We start from the raw sequence: 16,281 nt of genomic DNA on the forward strand, positions 1-16,281 counted from the left end.
AGACAGAGAGACACTCAGACACAGAGACATACAGGCACAGAGAGACATACAGACACAGAGAATCACACAGTCACAGATACACACACAGACCGATTGACAGACAGAGAGACACACAGACAGAGAGAGAGACACACACACAGAGACAGACACAGAGAATCACACACAGACACAGAGAGACACACAGAGACATAGAGAGAAACACACAGACGTAGTGACACACGCACACAGACAGACAGAGACCCCTTGGTTGTGCCCTTCACCTTCGCACTTAACTCCCTCATCTCTCCTGGCAGGATCTCATCACCTTTCCTACCCGTGGACTATGACATCTGTCTGCTCATCCTCCTTCCTGAGAATGGTGTGAACTCTACCCTAGAAACCCCACAGCAAAGAAAAGGGACCCTTCAGCCCTTCTCGTCCATGGTGAAATATCATTCTGCCAGTCTCATCGACCTGCACCCAGTCCCTAACCCTCCTGACTTCCCACATCCATGGATCTCTGCAATTGATTCTTAAAACGTAAGAGTTTGAATGTTAAATGGTACACCATTGAGGAGTGTTGTCAAACAAAGGGATTGAGGAACTGTGGTACAGACCTGCCCGAAAGTGGAGTCCCATGTGGAGATGGGGGGGTGGGGTGGGGGGAGTGAAGAAAGCTTCTGGTATTTTGGCCTTCAGAAATGAGAGGATTGAGTGCAGGAGGTGGGAGGCCACGAGGAAGTTGGACGAGGCATGGGCGAGGCCAACTTGGGAACATTGTGTGCCGTTTGGGTGGCCGGAGGAGAGGAAGGATAGGAATGAGACAGCGCGTCGAGGAGAGGGACAAAGAAGGGGTTGGCTTTCGGGGTTTGAGTTCCAGGGGAAGGTTGGACGGGCTGGGACTTTATTCCCTGGAGCGTAGAAGATTGAGGAAGATTTGAAAATTGTGAGGGGGGACGGATCGTGTCCATGGGGACAGGCTGTTTCCAAGGAGATTGGGAGAGATTCAAATAGGAGGACATGGATTGAGATTGAAGCGGGATTTTTTTCCCTCAGAGGGGGGTGGGAACGTGGAATGAGCTTTGGGCCAAGGTGGTGGAGGTGGGATGGACTGGACTCTTGGGGGGGAATGTGGGGCAGGTCCTGGTGTGGAAATGTGCAGCCTGAAGGGGAGATGGACTGGAGGCCCGAGGCAGATCTCGGACCCTTCCCCAGTGGGACTGGGCTGGCAAGAGATCCCGTGGAGGGGTGGCTTAAGCTCTCGCGAGAGCGACCCCTGGGGGCCGCCATGTTATGGATCTTTCCCGCCTTTGGAGCAGTTGGTCGCGAGCGGGAGAGGTTCGTGTCGGTGCTTCACGGGCGGGAATCGGGGCATTTAGGGAGCGAGACCAGGGAGGAGGGAGTTTCCACGGGTCGCCCTTTGGGTCTGGGGCGGCCGGAGCTCGGAGGGGAACGGGCGGGGAGATGGTTGTGAGGTGGGGCCGGGGAACCGTGAGGGAGTTTGGGTCGGGGTGACATTAGGGTTTCTGGTAGTCGGGGCCCGCGAGGCTGAGGGGGGGCGGGGGCCGCGAGTCTGAGGGGGGTCGGGGCCCGCGAGACTGAGGGGGGTCGGGGCCCGCGAGACTGAGGGGGGTCGGGGCCCGCGAGGCTGAGGGGGGTCGGGGCCCGCGAGGCTGAGGGGGGTCGGGGCCCGCGAGACTGAGGGGGGTCGGGGGCCGCGAGACTGAGGGGGGTCGGGGGCCGCGAGACTGAGGGGGGTCGGGGGACGCGAGACTGAGGGGGGTCGGGGACCGCGAGGTTGAGGGGGGACGGGGACCCCGAGCTTGAGGGGGGTCGGGGCCGGCGAGGCTAAGGGGGGTCGGGGCCGGCGAGGCTGAGGGGGGGCGGGGCCCGCGAGGCTGAGGAGGGGCGGGGCCCGCGAGGCTGAGGAGGGGCGGAGCCCGCGAGGCTGAGGAGGGGCGGGTCGGGGCCCGCGAGGCTGAGGGGGGGCGGGTCGGGGGCCGCGAGACTGAGGGGGGACGGGGACCGCGAGGTTGAGGGGGGACGGGGACCCCGAGCTTGAGGGGGGACGGGGACCCCGAGCTTAGGGGGGTCGGGGCCGGCGAGGCTAAGGGGGGTCGGGGCCGGCGAGGCTGAGGAGGGGCGGGGTGGGGCCCGCGAGGCTGAGGAGGGGCGGGGTGGGGCCCGCGAGGCTGAGGAGGGGCGGGTCGGGGCCCGCGAGGCTGAGGGGGGGCGGGTCGGGGGCCGCGAGACTGAGGGGGGACGGGGACCGCGAGGTTGAGGGGGGACGGGGACCCCGAGCTTGAGGGGGGTCGGGGCCAGCGAGGCTAAGGGGGGTCGGGGCCGGCGAGGCTGAGGGGGGTCGGGGCCCGCGAGGCTGAGGGGGGTCGGGGCCCGCGAGGCTGAGGGGGGTCGGGGCCCGCGAGGCTGAGGGGGGTCGGGGCCCGCGAGGCTGAGGGGGGGCGGGGCCCGCGAGGCTGAGGGGGGTCGGGGACCCCGAGCTTGAGGGGGGTCGGGGCCGGCGAGGCTGAGGGGGGTCGGGGCCCGCGAGGCTGAGGGGGGTCGGGGCCCGCGTGGCTGAGGGGGGTCGGGGCCCGCGAGGCTGAGGGGGGTCGGGGCCCGCGAGGCTGAGGGGGGTCGGGGCCCGCGAGGCTGAGGGGGGTCGGGGCCCGCGAGGCTGAGGGGGGTCGGGGCCCGCGAGGCTGGGGGGGGGGTCGGCGCCCGCGAGGCGGAGGGGGGGGGTCGGGGCCCGCGAGGCGGAGGGGGGGGGTCGGGGCCCGCGAGGCTGAGGGGGGGGTCGGGGCCCGCGAGGCTGAGGGGGGGGGTCGGGGCCCGCGAGGCTGAGGGGGGGTCGGGGCCCGCGAGGCGGAGGGGGGGTCGGGGCCCGCGAGGCGGAGGGGGGGTCGGGGCCCGCGAGGCGGAGGGGGGGTCGGGGCCCGCGAGGCGGAGGGGGGGTCGGGGCCCGCGAGGCGGAGGGGGGGGTCGGGGCCCGCGAGGCTGAGGGGGGGGGTCGGGGCCCGCGAGGCTGAAGGGGGGGTCGGGGCCCGCGAGGCGGAGGGGGGGGTCGGGGCCCGCGAGGCGGAGGGGGGGTCGGGGCCCGCGAGGCGGAGGTGGGGGTCGGGGCCCGCGAGGCGGAGGGGGGGTCGGGGCCCGCGAGGCGGAGGGGGGGGTCGGGGCCCGCGAGGCGGAGGGGGGGGGTCGGGGCCCGCGAGGCTGAGGGGGGGGGTCGGGGCCCGCGAGGCTGAGGGGGGGGGTCGGGGCCCGCGAGGCTGAGGGGGGGGTCGGGGCCCGCGAGGCTGAGGGGGGGGTCGGGGCCCGCGAGGCTGAGGGGGGGGGTCGGGGCCCGCGAGGCTGAGGGGGGGGTCGGGGCTCGCGAGGCTGAGGGGGGGTCGGGGCCCGCGAGGCTGAGGGGGGGTCGGGGCCCGCGAGGCTGAGGGGGGGTCGGGGCCCGCGAGGCGGAGGTGGGGGTCGGGGCCCGCGAGGCGGAGGGGGGGGTCGGGGCCCGCGAGGCGGAGGGGGGGGGTCGGGGCCCGCGAGGCGGAGGGGGGGGGGTCGGGGCCCGCGAGGCGGAGGGGGGGGGTCGGGGCCCGCGAGGCGGAGGGGGGGTCGGGGCCCGCGAGGCGGAGGGGGGGGTCGGGGCCCGCGAGGCGGAGGGGGGGGTCGGGGCCCGCGAGGCGGAGGGGGGGGGTCGGGGCCCGCGAGGCGGAGGGGGGGGTCGGGGCCCGCGAGGCTGAGGGGGGGTCGGGGACCCGCGAGGATGAGAGGGGTGTGGGAACCCAGAAGGGTGAGGGGGACCTGAGAGCCTGAGGCAGACCCGGGAAGCTCAGGGGGTTGAGGACTCAGAACGGTGAGGGGGTCGGGGAACCTTGGATGGGAATGAGCGGGAAGTTTGTGATGGATGTGAGGGGGCTGGGGATGGGGACCTGCATGTGGAATGGGTGGTGGGGCCAATAATAGAAAGGTTCCACTTTTCCACAGGACTCTCTGTTCCTCAAGTAGATGCGGCAGTGATGTTCCCCCCACCCCATCGAGCGCCAGGATTCCAGGCGTGGGGGTCGATGAGGGATCAGGGATGCTATGAGGGCGGTCGACAGTCTGACCCGTTTGGCGACCCCTGACCTCAACCATCATGTTACTAAAAGGAATGGATGAAGGTCTGGCAGAGGATGAGGTTTGTCTTCATTTTGGTGAGGCATTTGATAGGCTCCACAGACTTAGTCATAAGGCTTGGGATCTATGGATGTGTGGATTCAGAAATGGCTTAACTGCAGAAAGCATTTGGATATGGGCATGGATGGGAGGGGTATGAAGGGATATGAAATGGGTGCTTGTCAGTGGGATGAGAAAATCAGTTCACCACAGACTGGAAGGTTTCTGTGCTGGAATGAGACGTCATTAACAATGACACCGACAGCCCAATCCTCTTTCTGCCAGTTCCGCTGCAGACATTAGAAGACGGTCCTGTTTAAAATAATCCGAATAACCCTGGGCGCGGACCCACCGAAGCCACAGTTTAGTTCCTGCACCTCAGATGGTGAAATCTACAGATTTTTCTTTAAAATATTGTTTACATTGTAAAACAATTTGAAAAGTGCATTAACTTTAGTGAATACCCACACTCCTGTTCGGCTCCGAATCATGGGTCCTCTACCGGCATCACCTACGGCTCCTAGAACGCTTCCACCAGCGTTGTCTCCGCTCCATCCTCAACATCCATTGGAGCGCTTTCATCCCTAACGTCAAAGTACTCGAGATGGCAGAGGTCGACAGCATCGAGTCCACGCTGCTGAAGATCCAGCTGCGCTGGATGGGTCACGTCTCCAGAATGGAGGACCATCGCCTTCCCAAGATCGTGTTATATGGCGAACTCTCCACTGGCCACCGTGACAGAGGTGCACCAAAGAAAAGGTACAAGGACTGCCTAAAGAAATCTCTTGGTGCCTGCCACATTGACCACCGCCAGTGGGCTGATAACGCCTCAAACCGTGCATCTTGGCGCCTCACAGTTTGGCGTGCAGCAACCTCCTTTGAAGAAGACCGCAGAGCCCACCTCACTGACAAAAGGCAAAGGAGGAAAAACCCAACACCCAACCCCAACCAACCAATTTTCCCCTGCAACCGCTGCAACCGTGTCTGCCTGTCCCGCATCGGACTTATCAGCCACAAACGAGCCTGCAGCTGACGTGGACTTTTTACCCCCTCCATAAATCTTCGTCCGCGAAGCCAAGCCAAAGAAGAATGTTCAATTCAAAAGGAAAAAATAATGAAAAAATCTTAATTCAAAGCCCGAGCGCTAAGCAAGGTTCAAAAAAAAACACACAGGAATAAAGTGCCAACATCCTGCAGATGGATTTATCAGTGGCTAAGGACCAGATTTATTCTCGTCTCTCGCCGTGCACACACGAAGATGAGAGCAGTGTTTGAGATGCTCCAGGCTCCGTGTTACAACGTATACCCAGCCAGAAAGAATTCCGATCCATATCCCCACGTTTTTATTCCTGGGGCTGACGGCAGGGTTCAGCCTGAAATAGCAGAGGATGAGAATCCAGGCAAAAGGACAGAAGCCCAGACCAAAGCAAAAATTGCAGCAGAAGGATTTAGTTCCACCGGTAGCGAGAGAGGGAGAGTGGAAGGACACTTTCAGAATGCCCATAGGATTTAACCTGTTTAAAAGCAGGTGGCACAAATCTGTGCAGAGGGGCACAATTTAAAGGCGATTGCAGATGTTTGATTGGGAAGCTGCAGGAATTCAGCCCATCAGAATGAAGTAAATGCAATATCCATAGAGAGAAACCTTGGGCTTTTCTCTGGAGTGATGCAGGAAGCTCATGGACTGAATGGATTTGTGGCAGAGCTTGGTGGAGGAGCAGGCAGTGCTGAGGAAACAGAAGGCTGCTGAAGGACTTGTAAAAAGAGAACGTGCAGAAGGCTGCGGGTGCCTGGAGCACATGGCCGGGGAGGATTGTGGAGTCTGGAATAATAGGGACATTTAACATTTAGACAGGCACATCGATGCAACAAAAATAGTGGGTTATGGATTTGAGGGGTGAAAGGTTCAGTTTGTAGTAGGTTTGAGCAGGTGTCTTGTGACAGCAATACACCTGAGCAAAAAGCTCTACAAAAGTATGGACATCGCCCAGGACATCTCAGGTAAAAAGCCTCCACCATTGAGAACATTTGCTGGGAATGATGCTGTCAGAGAGCATCAGGAATCAAGGATCCACGTCACCCGCTCTGTTCTCACTGCTCCCATCAGGAAAGAGGTATAGCCAGGTTCAGGAATAGCCCTTCATCACGAGACTCAACACACATTCAGGGACTTTTCCTTTTGCACTTTGAATTTTTTCTCTCTCAATTCCAGTTTGTTTTCATATCCAAATTTTCAGAGATTACAAGTAGATGAGCCCAGTTGGGGAAACTTGGTTTTGGTCTATGTAATGGTTACTTTTATCCCCTTTTATTGTTCATTTATATTAGTGTCTGGGCCACTATGTGGTCCAGATACAGCTGACAGACCTTTACCAAAGGGTCACGTTTATGTGATTTTTTTTTTTCCGTAGGTAACAGCAGTTCATTTCCACAGCCCAGCGGACATCCAATTGATCGTGATACATATTTTCGCGAAGGCCAGTGCTATTTTTATAAATGAGATTAGATATTTGGTCAAGTTGTCGCTTGTTTCCATGAAGATATTGCTCCAGGTCTCACGCGGAGGCCACTCCTGTGATCGTGGTTAATTTTTCTGCGCTTTCTTGCCAAAATGGCCTCACTTTCACTCACGACCACGTAGAAAAGTTTAATGAAGCTCATCATCCCATTGGCCTTCATAACTATCCTATCAACCTGAGCGGCAACCTTGAGGGATATTTGGATTTGAACCCCAAAGTCCCTCTCTTTATCCTCACTCATGTAACCGACTGGTAACCTTGTACCCAGCCTTCTGGTTTGTCCTTCCAAAATGCATCACCTCACACTTACCTGGATTGAAATCCACCTGCAACTTTTCTGCCCAAATCTGCATCCTGTCTGTATCCTCTTGTATCCTTTGACAACCTTACAGACCCAGACTTACTGACCCAACTTCTGCCTCTTCATGCAGGTCATTTATAAAAATCAACAAGAGCAGGGGTCCCAGAACAGATCCTTGTGGCACTCCACTCCTCTCTGCTTTCTTCCAACAAGATAATTTTTTATCCACAGCCAAAGTTACCCTGATCCTTTGCCAAATTACTTTCTGATGAGTCTCGTCAAATTCTTGCTAAAATCCATGTAGACCACATCTACCACACGACCCTCATTCATTTCCTTTGTTACCCCACTCAAATAAAACTCATTTAGACTCATGAGGCATGACCTTCCCATCACAAAGCCATGCTGACTGTCTTTGAGAAGTCTGTACTTCTGCAAATGCTCATAGATCCTACACTGGTCTATAATTCCCAAGATTCTCCCCATTACATTTTCTAAACAAGGCGACTGCATTTGATGGTTTGCGCTGGATTTTGGGGGCAGGGGGCTGGGTGTTTGTGGGCAAGGGCTGGGTTTGGGGGCTGTAGGGGACTCAGGGAATTCTCTTTTCCTCTTGACTGCAAGGAACACTATGTCTAACTTCCTGCTGATGTGACTCTGTCTGCTTTATGACTGACTGAAGTGAATTTTGTGTAATATTGCACTTTATACCATGACCATCAATTGAATTTTGATCTTGGCATGTTTGGAAGAATGTTCTTAGTGACAGTGACCCAGGTTCAAATCTGTCACCATGTAAGGGGTTTGAGTGTTTTTTTTTCTCACCCTTGTTGAAGTCGAGTTCCTGTCAAGGTACAAAAAGGTACAGAAAAAACCACAAACTCTAAAACACAGTCTTTATTGAGTCATGCCAGCAGGAATGAGGGGTACCAGTGGTGGGTGAACAGACTCACCTCACTATCAATGTTTGAACGGCAGTTAAAGAACGCAGTCACATGGTAGAGCTTTTAAGACATTTTCCTGCCAACAAATTGGATAACATTTCTTGGAAGGTATTAGTACAGCTTCTGCTTTACATTTTGCACATCCTCTTCCTCAAGACATAGAAAGGATTTGTTGTTGGCAATTTAATCTCATGTGCCCGTTATAATTAAGAACATCCTTCTGGTCTACAAAATTTCAACAGAAATCTGGAAGGGTTGCTCACAGTACCCATTGGTAATCATTCTCTGCCTGTCTGATTTCTGGTTTACAATTTACACATGTAAATGTCTAGTTTCATAGTAATTTTTAATTCTTGAAGTTGACAATGGTGGCTAACAGTTCAAAGCAGAAACTGCCATTCTGGGACTGAGTGGTGCTCAAGGCTTCTTGCAGCCTTTGGATCAGGCCTGATGAGCCTCCTTCAGGTGGCCAGAATACCCCCGATGTAAAGTCACATATTCTACCCGAATGCGGCTGTATGGAGGCCATGTGAAAGAGCCTGATGTGGATCGGAGGAGTACTTACCAATCTTCCTTCGGGAGGTATGATCTCCGTGTCTGAGCAATTCCCCCGAGGACCCTGAATGCAGCCGCCTGATGATAATCAGCCAGGGACCCAAATCCCCGCGCCTGACAGCCCCCCTCCTCGTGCCCGACAACCCACCCTTCCCGCGTCCGACAGCCCCATTCACCTCACCCGAGAGCCCCCATCACCGCGCCCGACACCACCCATCACTGCTGCCTGACAGCCTCCCCTGCCCCAACATCCTGAGCCAGCCGCACCTGCCCTGATGCCCTCCGCTGACAGGAACTGGAGTGCGCTCTGAGGCGCCTCTCCGACAGCTGTCCCTTTCAGGCTGCCACCTGAAAGAACATTCCATAGGGCTGTTTTTGCTTCTGCAGACTGATTCTTGACGTAGAATGTAGCTGAAAGTGGCTCCAGCTGTAGTCAATTCGCACTATTGTTTTAGAGATGAGGCAGGCATTAGGATATGAGACTCAGTCGAGGAGTTGAGAATTGATTCCTGTCTGAAATGTCCTTGGTCACTCTCTCTCCTAGCTTCCTGGCAAAATCTGTGTGATGATGTCTTCATCAGAATTATCAGAACAAGATCCAGCTAATATTCTGCACCCTTCATCAAATTGGAAAGTGAATGGGGGGATTTGTGTGGTCAGGGCTTAGTATGACACAGAATGATGCAGACACAGGAAATGTGAGCAGGCTCTTACCACTTTAATGAGGAGATATATATACAAGAGGATGTGACTTTAGGGTGAAAGTGGAAAGGTTTAGGGGGAACTTCGAAACTTAATGAGTGGTGGGAGTGTGGAACAAGCTGCCATCTGATGTGGTGGGTGCAGGCTCAGTCTTCAGTTTGAAGAATAAATTGGATAGCGACAAGGATGGAGAAGTCTCGAGTGTTATGGAAATGGGTGCAGGTCAGTAGGACGAGTGGAATGATGTCTTCAGCACAGACTTGAAGGGCTGAATGGGGTGTTGTCTGTGTTTTTCTGGTTCTAATTAATGCCAAGACATTTTGGGCACTAACTATACATCCACACAGAGGGAACCCTGACTGAATCTTTACATTTAAACATAGAGCAGAGTAATTGGCCAAAGGAGCTCTGACCACATAAATAGTCCCATTAACCACCCACCACCCCCCCCCATCCCCCCCCCCCCCACACACACACACGTGTCCAGAGTTTGAAGGGTGGGTGAAAAGCAATGTTGGTGTGGGGTGAACATACAAGCAGACCCGTGCAGACGGGGCCAGATTTGAACCAGGGTGACTGACGTGGCAGGACCATTGCACCACCTGTGGCATAAATATTCCCAAGTCATTGCCCTAAACCAATGCTCCAAGGCACTGGGAGAGCAAACAGCTTAAAGTATACCCAATTCTGCATAGTTTGAACTGCTGTACAACCATCAGGAACAAAGAAAACCCTAGTTGGTCTTTTTGAAATTTTCAGCTATCATAGAGCACAAAAGGCTTTCAAACCCACAGTCAAAGAACAAGTCCCCAAAACAAACAGATCTCTGTCATGAGTCAAGGCTCCTCCGACACTCCCTGAGCTGGAAGCATTGGTTACTGTTTTGACCCCACGAACTAATAAACAACATTGATGTTGTCTTGACCACAATGACAAAGGTTGGAGCCAGCCCTTGTTTCAATGTCCAGCAATATTCAGCATTGATACCTCACACCTGAAGGATCAGCCAATTAACTGTTGGCCAGTTTCCAGCTCAGGCCTGGCTCCTGTCTCCATCAATGTGGCCAATAGCGAGAGAGCATCAATTCAGGGGCTGTTAATCAGGTGACAGAAATTCATGGGTTTAAAGCAGGTGAGTTTCTTTCTTCCCCTCCCCCCCCCCACTCTTCTCTCTTTCCCCTTCCCCTGCTGCCCTCCTCCCCCCCGTGTTCTCCTCCCACTTTCCCCTCTTCTCCCCTTCTCCTATTCTCCAACCCTCTTCACCCCCCTCTTCTTCCCCTCTTCTCCTCCCCTCCTTCCGCTCTTCTCTCTTCCCCTCCCCCCCACCCCGCCCCCACCCCTGTAACCTGTGGCTTTCATCCTGAGATGATGCTGCCATCAGAGGAAGGTAGGAAGCCTGGTTTTACTGTGGCTCCTTTTTCTGGGGTTATTTGAGTTGTTGGAATTTGAAAGTTGAAAGGAATTTGGTGTTCGTGGAAGCCACCGTATGTGGGTAGTTTGCAATCTGGTGTTTTCCATGTGGCTCAGAACGATGGAGCTAGAGAAATGTGTTGGTTTCGTGTGTGTGGTTTACGGTGCATGCAACTTCAGCTCTTGTCTTGGGATGATGGTTTTGGAATGTTTGTACCTGATTGTGTCTGAGGTTTGCCTTTGAAGTGTCGGCTGCTGATGGATGTAGGTGGGCAAGAGCTGGGTTTGGGGATTGCATGGGAAATGGGGAATTCTCTTGCTCTTGAATGCAAGAAGCACTTCATTTAACTTTCTGCTCATGTAACCCTATCTGCCTTATGCATGAATGAAGTGGTTTGTGTAATATTGCACTTTATTACAGGACAATCAATTGAATTTTGATCTTGGCATGTTTAGCAGAATGTTCTTAAAGTGGCAGTGACCCAGGTTCATATCTGTCCCCGTGTAAGGAGTGTTTTTATCTTACCCTTCACAAAATGGGAAGGTGAATGGGGGTATTTGTGTGGTTCTGTTGTGTATGTTTCAAGTTCCTGTCCCTGTGGATGTACATTTTTTTGTGTTCACTCGTAGTAACTCAACCAATTTCTGTAGCGACGCAAATGCTGGAGAGGCTCAGCATGTCAAGCAGAGAACTTTATATAGTACAGATACTTGCCTCATAAAGGGCTCAAGCCTGAAATGCTGGTTGTGTGTTTATCTGAATACTGTCTGGAGCAAACAAACCAGGGTATCCAATCAGAATTGGGTGGGGAGTTTTGTGCATTAAAGTCCTATCAATACAACATTTAAAAAATTTTAGGTTCATCTGTGTCTTAAATCTTTAACGTTATACGTGCAGGACAATAACAGGCCCTTCACCCCCAATTAACCTCCAGTCTCCAGAGAACAGTACAGCACAGAAACAAGTCCTTTGGCCCTTTGAGTGTGTGCTGAACTATTATTTGGCCCATTCCCACTGACCTTCAACCACTATACCATTGCCATTCACATCCCCATCCAAATTCTTCATAATTAAAATTGACTCCTCATTCACCATCACCCAGCAGCTCATTCCATATTCCCTCTACTCTGAACAAATTCCTCCAATTTTCCCTCTCAACTTTTCCCATTTCACTCTTATCCCAAATCCGCTAGTTTGTCTCTGAGTGGATAATGCTGACCTACATTTACTGTCTATCCATCTCATAATTTTAATTTCTGGTCGAGGGCCCAGAAAGGGGACGAGGGCCCAGAAAGGGGACGAGGGCCCAGAAAGGGGACGAGGGCCCAGAAAGGGGACGAGGGCCCAGAAAGGGGACGAGGGCCCAGAAAGGGGACGAGGGCCCAGAAAGGGGACGAGGGCCCAGAAAGGGGACGAGGGCCCAGAAAGGGGACGAGGGCCCAGAAAGGGGACGAGGGCCCAGAAAGGGGACGAGGGCCCAGAAAGGGGACGAGGGCCCAGAAAGGGGACGAGGGCCCAGAAAGGGGACGAGGGCCCAGAAAGGGGACGAGGGCCCAGAAAGGGGACGAGGGCCCAGAAAGGGGACGGGGCCCAGAAAGCGGACGGGGTCCCAGAGACCCAGAAGGCTGAGGGGGGACGGGGTCCCAGAAGGCTGAGGGGGGACGGGGTCCCAGAAGGCTGAGGGGGGACGGGTTACCCAGAAGGCTGAGGGGGGACGGGGACCCAGAAGGCTGAGGGGGGACGGGGACCCAGAAGGCTGAGGGGGGACGGGGACCCAGAAGGCTGAGGGGGGACGGGGACCCAGAATACTGAGGGGGGACGGGGACCCAGAAGGCTGAGGGGGGACGGGGACCCAGAAGGCTGAGGGGGGACGGGGACCCAGAAGGCTGAGGGGGGACGGGGAAGGGGACCCAGAAGGCTGAGGGGGGACGGGGAAGGGGACCCAGAAGGCTGAGGGGGGACGGGGAAGGGGACCCAGAAGGCTGAGGGGGGACGGGGACGGGGTCCCAGAAGGCTGAGGGGGGGACGGGGACGGGGTCCCAGAAGGCTGAGGGGGGACGGGGACCCAGAAGGCTGAGGGGGGCGGGGACCCAGAAGGCTGAGGGGGGACGGGGACCCAGAAGGCTGAGGGGGGACGGGGACCCAGAGGGATGAGGGGGGACGGGGACCCAGAGGGCTGAGGGGGGACGGGGACCCAGAGGGCTGAGGGGGGACGGGGACCCAGAGGGCTGAGGGGAGACGGGGACCCAGAGGGCTGAGGGTGGACGGGGACCCAGAGGGCTGAGGGGGGACGGGGACCCAGAGGGCTGAGGGGGGACGGGGACCCAGAGGGCTGAGGGGGGACGGGGACCCAGAGGGCTGAGGGGGGACGGGGACCCAGAGGGCTGAGGGGGGACGGGGACCCAGAGGGCGGAGGGGGGACGGGGACCCAGAGGGCGGAGGGTGGACTGGGACGTGGACCCAGAGGGCGGAGGGTGGACTGGGACGTGGACCCAGAGGGCGGAGGGTGGACTGGGACGTGGACCCAGAAGGCTGAGGGCATCTGCGAGGCTGAAGGTGGGGGTGTGAACCCGCATGGTTTAGGGAATCCGTGTGGTTGAGGGGATCGGAGAACTGCGAGTTGAAAGGGGACCCGTGAGGGTGAGGGAGTCCCGGCCCCATGGATGAGAATGAGCAGGAAGGGGTGCTGGTCATTCGGACGAGAATATCAGTTCACCACAGACTGTAAGCTTTCAGTTCTGTAATGAGACGTCATTATCTATGACACCGACAGTTCAACCCTCTTTCTCCCAGTTCCACTGCAGACATTGGAAGACGGTCCTCTTTAAAATAATCCAAATACCCCTTGGCGCGGACCCGCCGAAGCCACAGATTAGAATCTGCATCTCAGATGGTGAAGTCTTCAGATTTTTCTTTAAAATATTGTTTACATTGTAAAACCATTTGGAAAGTGCGTTCACATATATTGTAATGTTCAATTCAAAAGGAAAAACTAGCACTAAGCAAGGTTCAAAAAAAACACACAGGAATAAAGTGCCAGCATCCTGGAGATGGATTTCACAGTGACTAAGGACAAGATTTGTTCTTGTCTCTAGCTGTGTACACACGAGGATGAGAGCAGTGTTTGAGATGCTCTAGCCAGAAAGAATTCCGATCCATATCCCCACGGTTTTATTCCTCGTGCTGAGGGCAAGGTTCAGACTGAAATAGCAGAGAATGAGAATCCAGGCAAAAGGACAGAAGCCCAGACCAAGCAACAATTTGAGCAGAAGGATTTAGTTCCACCGGTAGAGAGAGAGAGAGAGAGAGTGGAAGGACACTGTCAGAATGCCCATAGGATTTAACCTGTTTAAAAGCAGGTGGCACAAATCTGTGCAGAGGGGCACAATTTAAAGGCGATTGCAGATGTTTGATTGGGAAGCTGCAGGAATTCAGCCCATCAAAATGAAGTCAATGCAATATCCAGAGAGAGAAACCTTGGGCTTTTCTCTGGAGCGATGCAGGAAGCTCATAGAGTGAATGGATTTGAGGCAGAGCTTGGTGGAGGAGCAGGCAGTGCTGAGGAAACACAAGGCTGCTGAAGGACTTGTATAAAGAGAACGTGCAGAAGGCTGCGGGTGCCTGGAGTGCATGGCCGGGCAGGATGGTGTAGTCTGGAATAATAGGGACCTTTAACATTTAGACAGGCACATTGATGCAAGAAAAATAGTGGGTTTACGGGTGTGAGGGGTGAAAGGTTCAGTTTGGAGTAGGTTTGATCAGTTGTCTTGTGACACCAATACCCCTGAGCAAAAATCTCTACAAAAGTATGTACACTGCCCAGAACATCTCAGGTAAAAACCCTCCACCATTGAGAACATTTGCAGGGAACGCTGCTGTCAGAGAGCAGCAGCAATCAAGGATCCACATCACCCGCTCTGTTCTCACTGCTCCCATCGTGAAAGAGGTATAGCCAGGTTCAGGAACAGCTACTACCCCTTCACCACGAGACTCAACACACATTCAGGGACTCATTTAAAGACTCTCCCTTTTGCACTTTGAATTTTTTCTCTCTCTATTGCAGTTTGTTTTCATATCCACATTTTCAGAGATTACAAGTAGATGAGTCCAGTTGGGGAAACTTGGTTTTGGTCTATATAATGGTTACTTTTACACCCTTTTAATGTTCATTTATATTCGTGTCTGGGCCCCTATATGGTCCAGGTACAGCTGACAGACCTTTACCAAAGGGTCACGTTTATGTGATTTTTTTTTCCCGTAGGTAACAGCAGTTCCTTTCCACAGCCCAGCGTGCTATCGGACATCCAGTTGATCGTGATACATCTTTTCGCGAAGGCCAGTGCTATTTTTATAAATGAGATTAGATATTTGGTCAAATTGTCTCTTGTTTCCATGAAGATATTGCTCCAGGTCTCACGTGGAGGCCACTCCTGTGATCGTGGTTAATTTTTCTGCGCTTTCTTGCCAAAATGGCCTCACTTTCACGCACGACCACGTAGAAAAGTTTAATGAAGCTCATCATCCCATTGGCCTTCATTTCGGTTGAAGCACTGCATGCAGATTTTACAAAGCTGTCTGAAACCCTTTCTCCACGGGAATCCCAGTTCATTGGCCATGCAGTGTCTCAGGTTAGGAAGCCCTTGGTGCCATTTCCACTGGGACACAAGATTGCTTTTCCACTGAACACAACTCATCCCCGGGGTGCGGAGTGTTCTGCCTTCGACTGGAAACGGGTGATTCTCTGCTGTCTCTGTTCCACTGGTTTTACCATCAGGCCGACATCGGCAAACGCCGAGGATATAAGTAGGGGTGGAGGGGGCGTGAAATGACATCATTTGGCACTGGCATTTGGACAGTGTCCCTTTTCCGCTGGACCCTGTCCGAGTAAATTCCCAGGATTGGCCATGAGGGGCTGTACTTTTGAAGTTGAAACACTTTGCAGAGCCAAGTCTTGGAATTTAATTTCTTCAACTATGTACGCTATTTTGGCGCTCCATCCTGTAGGATGTAGGTGGTTCCTTTCATTGCACCTGAATCAATCCCTGACTAATCACAGAGCACTTCTGGTGTAGGGATTGCTTCAAGTGGAATTTGAGTTTGAGAGCATTTTGAAAACCACAGGTCTAAGTTATAGGGAAAGGTTAAGCAAGATTTTTATTCTGCGGAGCAGAAAAGGTTGAGGTTGGATTGGGTTGAGGTATTTAAAATTATTGGGGTTAAGATTGGACGTGGGTTGAGAGAAAGGGGCAGAAGTTTAGAGGAAATGTGAGGGGGGACTTTCACTCAGAGTGGTGGGTGTGTGGAATGGACTTGCAGATGAAGTGGAGGAGGCAGGCTCAATATTAGCACTTAAGGAGAAGTGGGATATGTATTTGGACAGAAAAGGAATGGAGGGTCAAGGGGCGAGTGTAGGTCAATGGAATGAGGTAGGAGAAAGTGTTCGGCGTGGACTCGAAGGGCCAAGTTGGCCTATTTCGATGCTGTAATGGTTAGAGAGGTAAAACGTGTATGTGAACATTTTGGGTCCAGTGACCATAGATTAGTTTCCAATCAATTATGGATAAGAGTGGGGTCTGCTGCAACAGCACCACTCAATCAATGCGCCGGACACAGTTAATCAGGAAAGATGTTTATTCAGACTTGTTCCTCTCTTAGGTCTCTTGCCCACGACCTTACCAGAGAGAGGGGGATCTTTTTCTCTTCTATCCATTAGTGACCGGT

The 16,281-nt window shown here is 54.5% G+C and overlaps 1 long non-coding RNA gene across 3 annotated transcripts; it reads left to right on the top strand.

The window, feature by feature from the left end:
• Nucleotides 1-336: 336 nt before the first annotated feature.
• LOC138750605 (uncharacterized) lies at nucleotides 337-14,880 on the top strand. Of its 3 annotated transcripts, none has more exons than XR_011349413.1 (4): nucleotides 337-519; nucleotides 3,979-4,150; nucleotides 6,540-6,605; nucleotides 14,822-14,880. It is a non-coding gene; the product is annotated as an uncharacterized lncRNA (long non-coding RNA). The 3 variants fall into 3 exon arrangements; XR_011349414.1 differs by lacking the exon at nucleotides 337-519 and adding an exon at nucleotides 1,292-1,317; XR_011349412.1 differs by lacking the exon at nucleotides 337-519 and having other exon boundaries at nucleotides 3,905-4,150.
• Nucleotides 14,881-16,281: the final 1,401 nt, after the last annotated feature.

The sequence above is a fragment of the Narcine bancroftii genome, unplaced genomic scaffold, assembly GCF_036971445.1.
Source record: "Narcine bancroftii isolate sNarBan1 unplaced genomic scaffold, sNarBan1.hap1 Scaffold_192, whole genome shotgun sequence".
Classification (NCBI taxonomy): Eukaryota; Metazoa; Chordata; class Chondrichthyes; order Torpediniformes; family Narcinidae; genus Narcine; species Narcine bancroftii.